We start from the raw sequence: 12,012 nt of genomic DNA, 5'->3' as shown, positions 1-12,012 counted from the left end.
TGTCCATGGAATTTCCCAGGCAAGGATACTGGAATGATCTAGATAAGATGCTTATTTTAAAATTGCAGATCTCTACTCATATATTTTAAATTATTTTCCCCTAATGTACTTTCACAGACACGAATGCAAATCCTGCACAGTAGACAGAACAAAAAGTATTGATTCCTTTAATGTTTCAGGTGCCTACTTTCAGTGAGGTGATATAGTCCATATAATTACATTTCACATTATTACACACAGAGAAATCTAAACAAAATTTGTGCAGGATTTACTTAATTATCTACCAGCAAAACTGAGGTTAAAATCCAGGTATTCTTATAAGTCAGCAACCTTTCCATTAAACTATAAACATAATTCCTAACTATAGGGCACCTTAATACAATCTAAAGTATCTATTGCACTATATTAAAATTAAAGCCAATCTTGAAAAAAAAACAGTTTAGCTACACTAAAGCATCTTGTAAGAAGATTTTGTGCGTGAATCAAAAAGTTGTGCCTCTATCCTATCATGACTTTATATTTCTTTTATACCCACTCTTACCATTCCAATGTGAACTGGAAAAACTAAAGATATATGATATTGAGCATTTTATATGTAAAAATCATAGAACTCTAAGGGGCTTATAAGATCATCCATTCAACCTTACAGTTTTACAGTAAGGAAACCAGAGTCCAGTTAGACACAGTGGCAGAATGAGAGTTAGGTTCAGTTCTCAAACTCGGGAACAATATTGTTCACTGCATACCATCTCTTGGCTGCGTTATTCTTTTCTACACTACAGTTACAAAGCTTGGTGACATACTCGCTACATGGTTCACAGAAGTACTTCAGGTAACATTAGTTTGGAGAAGCTTTAAGAAATTTCTGCAGCTAATGAGCATCTGCCTGTGACATATTCTCCCTTTTCTACAGAATTTGTAAGATGTTACATCCCCAGCCAAAAATACAGTGTCAGACTTTAAGAATTCTCTTACTACGGGTGAAGGGAAAATGTTAAGGGGGACATCTTTAAAAATCCAATATGACTGGGTAAGGTGTTCTGTAAGTTCATAATTTTAAGATAGTTATTTAAAAAAAAGAATGAAAAGAAAGGCAAGTGAATAGGGATGAACACAAAAGAGTGACGTGAAAGGAGAAGAACCATGTATATAAGAGCCCAGAATGAGCGGAGGCTGGTGAAAAATGTTAAGAACGATAAAAAAGATTTTAAAAACATGTAGAGCAAGAGGAACAAGAAAGAAGGTTTAGGCCTACTGCTTGGGGCAGATGGTATAATGTTAGCAGATGATACAGAGAAAGCAGAACTACTTAACTCCTATTTTGCTTTTGATTCTCCATTAAGAAGAATATTCAAAACTGAAAGGGGCATAAGAAACATGCTAAAGGAAACTTGAAACATCTCACTGTAAGGATCTACACAGGCTTCATGACAAAGGTGAGATTTGAGCCATTCTTGATGACTAATATTAAAAAACAGAATAAATCAGAAGAAGATAAATGGAGTGGAAATACTGTATTTCATCAATTTTAGGGCACATCCTTCCAACAGCTCTGAAACTGGAATATATCTTAAAAAGAGATGGTTTGAAAAACAAAAAAAAGCATATTTAACTGGCAGCACTTTATCCCTCTTAGAGGAAAATACTGGTGTATCTTACAAGTGATGGTGCCTTAGATTTAAACAGTATCTATTCCAATCAGAGTAGAAGCATAGGTACCAAACGTATTAAAAAAAGGGCGGGGGGGTGGGGGGGCAGGAATCCTAAATCCTGACTAATCAGCTCACAAATATTTCAAGTCAAAATTTAAGTTTAAATTCCTCTAAACTCATAATAACCTAAAAAGAATTTACCTTCTAATCACATTCATTTTGGAGTCTACTCTTCTTTCTCTCCCTTAAGATACCTGGCCTTGCTTCTGTCTTTTTTTTTTTTTTTCCCTAGCTTTTATCTACTATCCTCATTTCTCCCTATATCTTCCTCATTCCCTCTCTTTTCTACTGCTTTTCCCTTGTAATTTTTCCTTAAAAAAATTAAAAAGGAGCTCAAGTATCCTGTATTTCTCCTAGTATAACAAAATCATGAAAGCCACATTTTACTTCTACCAGTTCCATGCCTGACTTTCTATGTATCTGTGCTACTTACGGAACTGGGACAGACTCTCTGTAGAGCACTTTCTTTCCAAATGTGGTCTGACATCTACTGAATCAGAATCTTTAAAGTGAGTCCCAGAAATCTGTGTTCTCAACAAGCTCTGCATCATCACTGCTGACCATGTTTCTATACAAGTTAATGTTTCTCGTTGAATTATTAGAGTAGTAACAATTTCAACTTTTCACTTAGTTTCAAAATTTGATCACAAAATCTTTCTTATTCTTAATGATTTCTTATTCCAAAGAATAAAACTGTTAAACCTATTCTATTGGTTTGGCCAACCACAACACCTGCAGTTTCAAAACATAATAACAGATAGACTTCTGTCTCTGCAGAGTTTGTCGAACAGAGTACCGAAGAGGAGAGAGCTGTACGGAAAAAGAATGCTGGAGATATGAAGAAGGGTAACCCTCAAGCATTTGGCAAAGAACTCATTAGAACATGTATGTGGGGAAACTACCCAAGGCTGGAGAAAAATACCATCTAAAAAGATTAGAAGGAACAGTGCTCAGCACTCATTCAAAGCTGGAAAGTGTCCCACCAGATAAACTGGAAAAACTCTTAATTCATAGGGCATTGGGCAGAATACTCAGAAAGGTTTTCACTTCAGTCATGGGGAAATAAGTAGCCCTAGACCAAGCACTATTCCAATCAAGCTTATAATAAATCACAAAGTGAGGATCCTTTTGATCTGAAAGGATCAAACTCTTTCCAAGTAACCTAACTATGTGCCATAACAAAGCTCACAGGAGTTACAGGAAAATATAAAAATATCTAGCATCCAGTCATGCAAAGGTAACCCAAGCAAAGACCACTATACATACAAAGAGGGAGAAAAATATGGCCAATGAAGAAGATAATAATCAGGTGAAACTGACCCAGAATTGACACAGACATTACAATGAGCAGAGAAGCATATAGAAAGCTATTATAATTGTATTCCATATGTTTAAAAAGTTAAGTAGACATGGAACATATTAAACCCAAATCAAAATTCAAGAGTAGAAAATTATAATAAGAGATGGAAAATACACTGAATGGATTAACAGTAGATTAGACATGGCTGCTGCTAATACTAGTGAACATAAAGGCATAGAAATAGAAAATAAATAAAATGAAACACACAGAGAAAACAGGATGCAAAAAAATTAAAAGAGCATCAGTGAGCTGCGAGCTAACTTCAAGTAGCATGATATATATATAATTAGAGTCCCTGAAGGAGAACAGAGATAGGAGGGGACAGAAAATTATTTTAAGACATAATGGCCAAAAAAATTCCAAATTTGATGTAAACTATAAACTAGAAGATGCAAGAAGCTCAACAAATTTGAAGCACAAGAAAAATGAAGAAAACTCCACCAAGGCTCATTATAATCAAAGTGCTTTTCAAAACCACTGATAAACTGAATGTTGTAAAAGTACCAAGAGAAAAGACACATATTACATATAAAGGAATAAAGATAAAAATAAAACAGATTTCTCATTGGAAACAATCCAACTGAAAAGACAGTTGAACAACATCTTTGAAGTACTGAAGGAAAAACACAATGCGGAATTCTATATACAGCGAAATTCCTTTTGAACACAAAGGCCAGATGAAGACTCTTCAGATATATACACAAAGGAATTTAACAACAGCAAAACTGCACTCTAAAAAATGTTAAAGGAAGCCTTTCAGGCAAAAGGAAAATTATACCATATAAAAATATGGGTTTACATAAAGGCATTAAGCACACTAAAAATGGAAATAACAGAAGATTCCCCACCCCGCTTAATATCTAAATCACTTGAAAAAGAACTGTTTAAATATTATGAAATATATAAAACATGTATCAGTATAAGTAAAATATATGACAACAGTAGCATAAAGACTGGGAGGGGAGGCCATCATTTAAAAATCTACAAACATTAAATGCTGGAGAGGATATGGAGAAAAGAGAAGTTGCCTACACTGTTAGCGGGAATGTAAATTGGCACAGCCACTATGGAGAACAGTATGGAGATTCAGTTTCTGTTTTGTATTGAATTAACTCAGTATTTTTCATTCTATTTATCTTCTTTCTTGTCTTGCTAGCTATAACAACTCTGTTATTTTAGGGTTTAAAGTATACTGCTTATTATAGTTTATCTTCAAGTAAGATTCTACTACTTAAGAAATTTACAATGTAAAAACATCGTTAGTCAAATGAAATTAAGATGACAATGAGATTCCACTACAGACTTATAAAAAGTGGCTAAAATTAAAAAGGTTAACCATATCAAGTGTTGGCAAGCATACGAAGGAACTGGTAGGAGTTTAAAATGCTACAATTATTTTGGAAAACAGCTTGGCAGTTCTTAAAAAGGTAAAGAATATGAACCAGTCATTCTATTCCTAAGTATTTATCCAAGAGAAATGAAATTCTTTGTACATACAAAGTCTTATATTCAAACATTCATAGTAGACTTATTTGAAGTAGCCAAAAACTAGAAATACCCAAATGTCCATCAACAGATGAACAGATAAACAGGCTGTGGTAGATCCATACAATATAGTACCTACTCAACAATAAAAAGTGAAGTTTATTCATGTCGAACTGTCCTAGGGTCAGCAGCATTGTGACCAAGAGGCCAGATAACCATGTCAGCTGCAGCACTGGCTGCATCCACAGCAGCCCCCTTGTCAGGGCCCAAAGAAATGAGTTTGGAGAAACCAAAGAAGATGACTAGAGAGGACTGGAGAAAGAAGAAAGATCTAGAAGAACAGCGAAAATTGGGCAATGCCCCTGCAGAAGTTGATGAAGAAGGAAAAGACACCAATCCTCATATTCCTCAGTATATTTCTTCAGTACCATGGTATGTTGATCCATCAAAAATGCCTACTTTAAAGCACCAGAGACCACAGCCAGAGAAACAAAAGCAGTATAGGCTCATCTGGAGAATGGTACAAGAGGGGTGTAAAAGAGAATTCCATAACTACTAAATACCAAAAAGGAGCATGTGAAAACTGTGGAGCCATGACACACAAAAAGAAAGACTGTTTTGAGAGACCTAGGTGAGTTGGAGCAAAATTTACGAAGACTAAGATAGCTCCAGATGAACATGTCCAGCCTCAGCTGATGTTTGACTACGATGGGAAGAGGGATCGGTAGAATGGCTACAGTCCAGAAGAAAATATGAAAATTGTAGAAGGGTTCATTTTGGGGGGCTCCAAAATCACTGCAGATGGTGACTGCAGCCATGAAATTAAAAGACGCTTACTCCTTGGAAGGAAAGTTATGACCAACCTAGACAGCATATTAAAAAGCAGAGACATTGCTTTGTCAATGAAGGTTCATCTAGTCAAGGCTATGGTTTTTCCAGTACTCATGTATGGATGTGAGAGTTGGACTGGGATGTTGCGAAAGAACAGCATGTATACTATCTATGGTGAAACAGGTCACCAGCCCAGGTGGGATGCATGAGACAAGTGCTCGAGCCTGGTGCACTGGGAAGACCCAGAGGAATCGGGTGGAGAGGGAGGTGGGAGGGGGGATCGGGATGGGGAATACGTGCAAATCTATTGCTGATTCATGTCAATGTATGACAAAACCCACTGAAAAAATAAATAAATAAAAAAGAAAAAAAACAGAAAGCTGAGCACCGAAGAATTGACGCTTTTGAATGTGGTGTTGGAGAAGACTCTTGAGAGTCCCTTGGACTGCAAGGAGATCCAACCAGTCCATCCTAAAGGAGATCAGTGCTGGGTGTTCATTGGAAGGACTGATGCTGAAGCTGAAACTCTAATACTTTGGCCACCTGATGGAACGAGCTGACTCATTTAAAAAGACCCTGATGCTGGGAAAGATTGAGGACAGGAGGAGAAGGGGACAACAGAGGATGAGAAGGCTGGATGGCATCACTGACTCAATGGACATGGGTTTGGGTAGACTTTGGGAACTGGTGATGGACAAGGAGGCCTGGCGTGCTGTGATTCATGGGGTCGCAAAGAGTTGGACACAACTGAGCGACTGAACTGAACTGAACTGATGCCAAAGTTGACCTAGCAAAGCGAACGCTGAAAGCCCAAAAACTCCAAGAAGAATTAGCCTCAGGAAAATAAGTGGAACAGGCTAATTCTCTAAAACATCAGTGGGGAGAAGAAGAAATGAATTCTCAGATGGAAAAAAATCCTAACAGTGAAGATGAGGATGAAGATAAATATGCAGATGATACTGACATGCCTGGACAGAATTTTGACTCTAAGAGATGAATTACTATCAGAATCTCAGGATTCGAGAAGATATTGCAAAATATTTGTGGAATTTAGATCCAAATTCTGCTTACTATGATTCCAAAACTGGAGCAATGAGAGAGAATCCCTATGTGAATGCAAGAAAGAATCCAGGCGAAGTCAGCTATGCAGGGGATAACTTCATTAGATACACAGGTGATACCATTTCAATGACTCAGACATAACTGTTTGCTTGGGAAGCCTATGATAAGGGGTGTGAAGTGCATCTACAAGCAGATCCTATAAAACTAGAGCTACTGTATGAGTCCTTCAAAGTCAGGAAAGAAGACTTCAAAGAGCAGCAGAAAGAAAGCATCCTGGAAAAGTACGGCAGTCAAAACCACTTGGATGCTCCTCCAGCCAAATTGCTTTTAGCTCAGACTGAAGACTATGTGGAATACTCAAGACACTGGACGGTCATCAAAGGACAGGAGTGGGCTGTCGCCTGCTCCAAGGACAAGGAAGATGTGAAGATCAACAATCATACACATATCTGGAGATCTTACTGGAAAGAAGGCCGATGGGGATACAAATGCTATCACTCTTTTCAAGTATTCCTATTGTACTGCAGAAGCTGGGAATGAGATTGCTAGTTCAGAGGAATGTATTATAAATGATGCAACCGGAGAAGAATCTGTGAAAAAAAACCTCAAACCCTGCTGGAGATGCATCAGGAAAAACTAAAAGAGGAGAAAAAGAAGAAGAGGAAGCATCAAAAGAGCAGTGCAGAGAGTGATGATGAAGAAAAGAAACATGAAAAGCTGAAAAGGGCACTGAATGCAGAGGCGGCCTGTCTTCTTCACACCAAGGAGATGCAGATGGATGAGAGGAAGCGGCCTTAAAACAGCATATATGAAACTCGGGAACCCACTGAAGAGGAAATGGAGGCCTACAGGATGAAACGGCAGAGGCCAGATGACCCCATGGCCTCCTTCCTCGGACAGTAGTAACTCGTCACTGACGGTGACCCAAGATAGACTCTGCTGATACATTCTTTTAGATTCCTGCTGTTGATTATCGATGGAAAAATCCATATCTATTCTCATTTAAGTCAGGAAGCAAGGAGACTGCCTGACTCTAATAAAGCATCCAGAAGTCTCATAGCAAATTCTTTCCTTTACACAGTGAAGAACAAAGAAGAAGAAATAAAGGGGTACATTAAGTGCCGATTAAGATTTTATCTGAGATTTTATATTAGTGATGTGGGAAAAGGTCTTAGTTCTCCACCTATCACAAATATCTTCTCAATGTTTATTTATTGTTTATTTCCTCAGTTTTTATGGCCCTTTATCTAGTGTTAGGACTCATTGTGAAGGCAATTAGTTACTCTTTCTTGAAACAAGGACTTCATTTTTTTAAAAATTAGTAGTAACTATAACTGTAATTATTTGATAATCATTTCTTTTTGCCTTCTCAGATTTTTCTGATCTGAAGCTCATAACCTATCTTGAGCTTTGCATTACTGGAAGGAAATCCGTACAACATGTGAATAACTTTATCCCTGATGTCAATCTGTGTAGTAATAATTCTGTTTTCCACTTGGTTATAAAATTGTGATTTTCAAAACATTCCCTTGTATCTTATACTCAGAACTAAATGTGTTAGCCTTTGAATGGGGGAAAAAAAAATGTTTTTCACCCTTGAGTCAGTGTTGACTGATCAGTCCTAGGTCTTTTACAATTCTGGACAAGGGTATTCAGACACGGAAATCCTCTCCTTTATCACAGAGGATATGGTTTGTGATACTAATTGCTATTTTAATTGTGGCTGCCTTTATATAATAATCATGACTATCAGATTTTTTAAAGATTGTAGAGTATCTGTTGTACCTAATCTTTATAGCCAGCAGTTGTCTTTTGGTAAAATTTGCAAAAAGTGAAACCTAAAGTTGAAGGTTTCTTCAAAATATTACAAGTATAGACTGTTCGGCTATTAGTAACTGAGAATGGCATGATTTTTTAGCTTCTTCTAATAACATGGTGAAGATAATGCTGACAGAACAGGATCAGTGAAAACAGCCTGTTTAAAACCCGACACAAGTACATTGACTTTGAACAGTTACACTGGCTTTTCCAAACGACCAAAACCCACCAGAATATTGCATTAAGTTAACATCTCGGAAATACTGCTGATGGGAAAGTAACTAAATCAAACTGTCAAGTACTGTGGATATACATTGAATCTAAATTCAGACCAGTATGAAATTAAAACAGTGATGCAAACAGATCTAATTCTTACCTACTTTAAGAATGTCAAATTTTATGTTTTCATATTCCTACCTTAACATAGGCTGCTGCTGCTGCTAAGTCGCCTCAGTCATGTCCGACTCTGTGCGACCCCAGACGGCAGCCCACCAGGCTCCACCATCCCTGGGATTCTCCAGGCAAGAACACTGGAGTGGGTTGCCATTTCCTTCTCCAATGCATCAAAGTGAAAAGTGAAAGTGAAGTCACTCAGTCGTGTCCAACTCTTAGCGACCCCATGGACTACAGCCCACCAGGCTCCTCTGTCCATGAGATTTTCCAGGCAAGAGTACTGGAGTGGGGTGCAATGGCCTTCTCCGTAACATAGGCTGGTTCAACATAAAATCTGATATTAGTGTCTATTTTGTATTTTATTTATCTTTTGTTAATAAAGATATATAATTGAAAATAAAACAAAAGTGGTGAAGTACTGATACACAATACAACATGGATGAACTTCAAAATATACATACAAAATGAAAGAAACCAGATAAAAAAGTATATACTATATGCTTCTATCTATAGAAAATTCAAACTAACGCATAGTGACAGAAAGCAGGTCAGTGATTGCTCGGGTAGTAGGAGTGTATGTGCATGTGGGAGGATGGAGGAGGAGAAAGTCAGAAGGAGGGTTACAAGGGGGCTAAAAGGAAACTTTTGGGAGCAATGGATATATTTTCGTTATCTGGATTGTGGTGAAGGGTTCATGGTATCTTGGTTGTAATGATGGTCTCATGGTGTGTATATATATCAAAACTTATCAAATTGTATACTTTATCATATGTCAATTACACCTCAAGAAAGCTGTTTGGAAAAAAAGCAGAAACAAAGATGCAAAACAATATCATATATTATTTATATATGCTGCTGACAAGTGCTCAGTTGTGTTCAACTCTCTGCAACCCCATGGACTGCAGCCCTTCAGGCTCCTCTGTCCATGGGATATTTCCAGGCAAGAATACTGGAGTGGGTTGCCATTTCCTTCTCCAGGTATTTACATACATTTATATGCATAAAAATGGCAAATACTTAAAACAAAGGAAAAGATTTCCTTCAGATACAGACAGGAACAAAGTAAATGGAATCAAGAAGGGTACACAACTGACTTCAGTGGTATTTCTAAATTTTTCTTTAAAAAAAAAAATGGGAAGAAATTGGGGCAAAATGTTAAGACTTGACAAAGTTGAGTGATGAGTACATACATGTTATATTTTTGTTATTTCCTTTCCTACATTTTTGTATATTTGAAGTGTGTGTAACTTCTCAAAACGGTATTTCAATGTTAAATTTGTTGTCAGGATAGTTTCTTATTCATCTGTCAAGCTTTTAAGTCCAGAACTATTTCCCAGGGCTACAGAAAGTATGTAAAAATTGACATACCAGGCCTCTGACATTCTACACAAATTGTCTGTACGTGGGTATTTCTGCATTTTTCTAAAAAGCAGACCCATAGTACCCTGATTATTATATTAGCCACCTATCTGGCATTCTTGCTTCAATCCTTGCTCCCTTAGAATCTATCCTTTTTATAATAGTCAAGGTGATCTTTTAAATCATATCACATTATTATATGCTCAGAACCTTCCAAAGGTTTTCTATCCAACTTTAAGTTACCACATCCTGCAAGGCCTTCCCTAATTAGAGACAGCTGATCTCTCTGACCTCATCTCTTGGGCTCACATCAACCACACTAGCCTCCTTATTACTCCCTGAATATGCCACACATCTCTCACCTCAGAGTCTTCACACTGGGTTTCCCTTATGCCTTTACTTCCGTCAGGTAGGTCTCAGGTCAAATGTCATTAGAAACCTTCCACAACCACCCTTTATACAAAAGAACACTCATCATCTCCAGCAATTCTTTGTTCCTTTTAATTGGTTTTTGCTTTTACTTCAACGTACTTATAATCATCTAAATATTTATTTTAAAAATATGTCTGTTTTCTTCTTTCCTACCCCCAACATATAAGTTCAGTGAGAAAATAATTTTCTTCTGTTTTGCTCACAGCTGTATCTCCAGTGGCTTGAATAGTGTCTGTGGTGGTGGTTTAGTGGCTAAGTCATGTCTTGTAACTGCATGGACTGTAGCCCGCCAGGCTCCTCTGTCCATGGGGTTTCCCAGGCAAGAACACTGGAGTGAGTTGCCATTTCCTTCTCCAGGGGATCTTTCCAACCTTGGGATGGAACCCACGTCTCCTGCATGACAGGGGAATTCTTTACCGCTGAGCCACCAGGGAAGCTCTGGAATAGTATCTAGGACATAGTAAATGTTCAAGTGTTTCTGTTCTCCTAATAATCAAGTTCTCCCAATAATCTCCTGAAAAAATTAATATTATTATGCCAAGTTCTGAAAATATGCAAAACTATCAAGTTTGATAAATGGTACTATAATCAAGGAACTAAGTTTTTTAAAAAAGTATACCAACTCAGTAATTAAAACATTTTGCACTAAGCAAGTAGTAGTAAACTGCAAACTATGGCCAAATTTTCAGTAAAGTAAAGGTGACATCTCTCTCTCTCTAGTTCTGCATCTAAATTTAGTAACTAGTTATGGCTTTTTCCCTTCTTCCAGAAATATCCTGAAATTTCTGTCTATAGATTAAAAGATATATTTAAATGTATACTTATCTATACTGATAATTGTAAAAAGTAATTATTCTGAGTTAATTAAAATTCTGAAAAATGGCTAATTATGTATTTAATGATTAAAACAAGAGAGGCTATGCATATATTTGCCTTTGTTAAATATTGATCTAAGGAATTCTAATGTGTTTTTACAACATGTAATTTTGAGAGCAAATTGTACACAGCAGAAAACATTTGGTATCATAATAATTAATCTCATTTCTTTACAAACATAAAGCACAAGTCCACTGGGAAACATTTAAACAACTTAGAGTAAACACATTCTAGATGTCATACAATTTATTATTAAGGACCCCAGAGCCATAACTATTTAATTAAAATAAATCTGGACTATCCCTTGCTTGTATTGCCTAACTATTACACTAAGGTATTAATAGTAGTTAATTACTTCACATGTATTTCAATATCAAAAAGCACAAAAAAGATTACATATAGCTTAAAATATATTACATGAACCACCAAAAGGAATAAAAACCAAAGGAGAAAAGGGCCTGCATTCATTTACTCAACAAATATCTAATGAAGACCTACTATCTATTAACTGCAGTATTCCTGAGAATATTCCTGGATTAGTCTATCCACCTGAGTTAATATTAAAAATAATTCCAGATTGGACCCCTGTCCTTCAACTTATGACAGTCTTGTGCTTTAGACAAACACCAGTTTCTCCGTTCTTCAGCCTTCTTTAATTTGAAAAATGAGAATACTACTGCCCCT

General features: G+C 36.8%; 1 protein-coding gene and 1 pseudogene across 5 annotated transcripts in view; one reads left to right on the top strand and one right to left on the bottom strand.

The window, feature by feature from the left end:
- STX17 (syntaxin 17) overlaps positions 1 to 12,012 on the bottom strand; it is a 64,553-nt gene that overhangs the window by 23,904 nt on the left and 28,637 nt on the right. The window lies entirely within an intron of this gene.
- Positions 4,769 to 7,455, top strand: LOC133048707 (pre-mRNA-splicing factor SLU7-like; annotated as a pseudogene).

Source organism: Dama dama, chromosome 29 (assembly GCF_033118175.1).
Source record: "Dama dama isolate Ldn47 chromosome 29, ASM3311817v1, whole genome shotgun sequence".
NCBI lineage: Eukaryota > Metazoa > Chordata > Mammalia > Artiodactyla > Cervidae > Dama > Dama dama.
The sequence above is the reverse complement of the archived record's forward strand: the minus strand, read 5'-3'. Positions and strand labels throughout refer to the sequence as shown.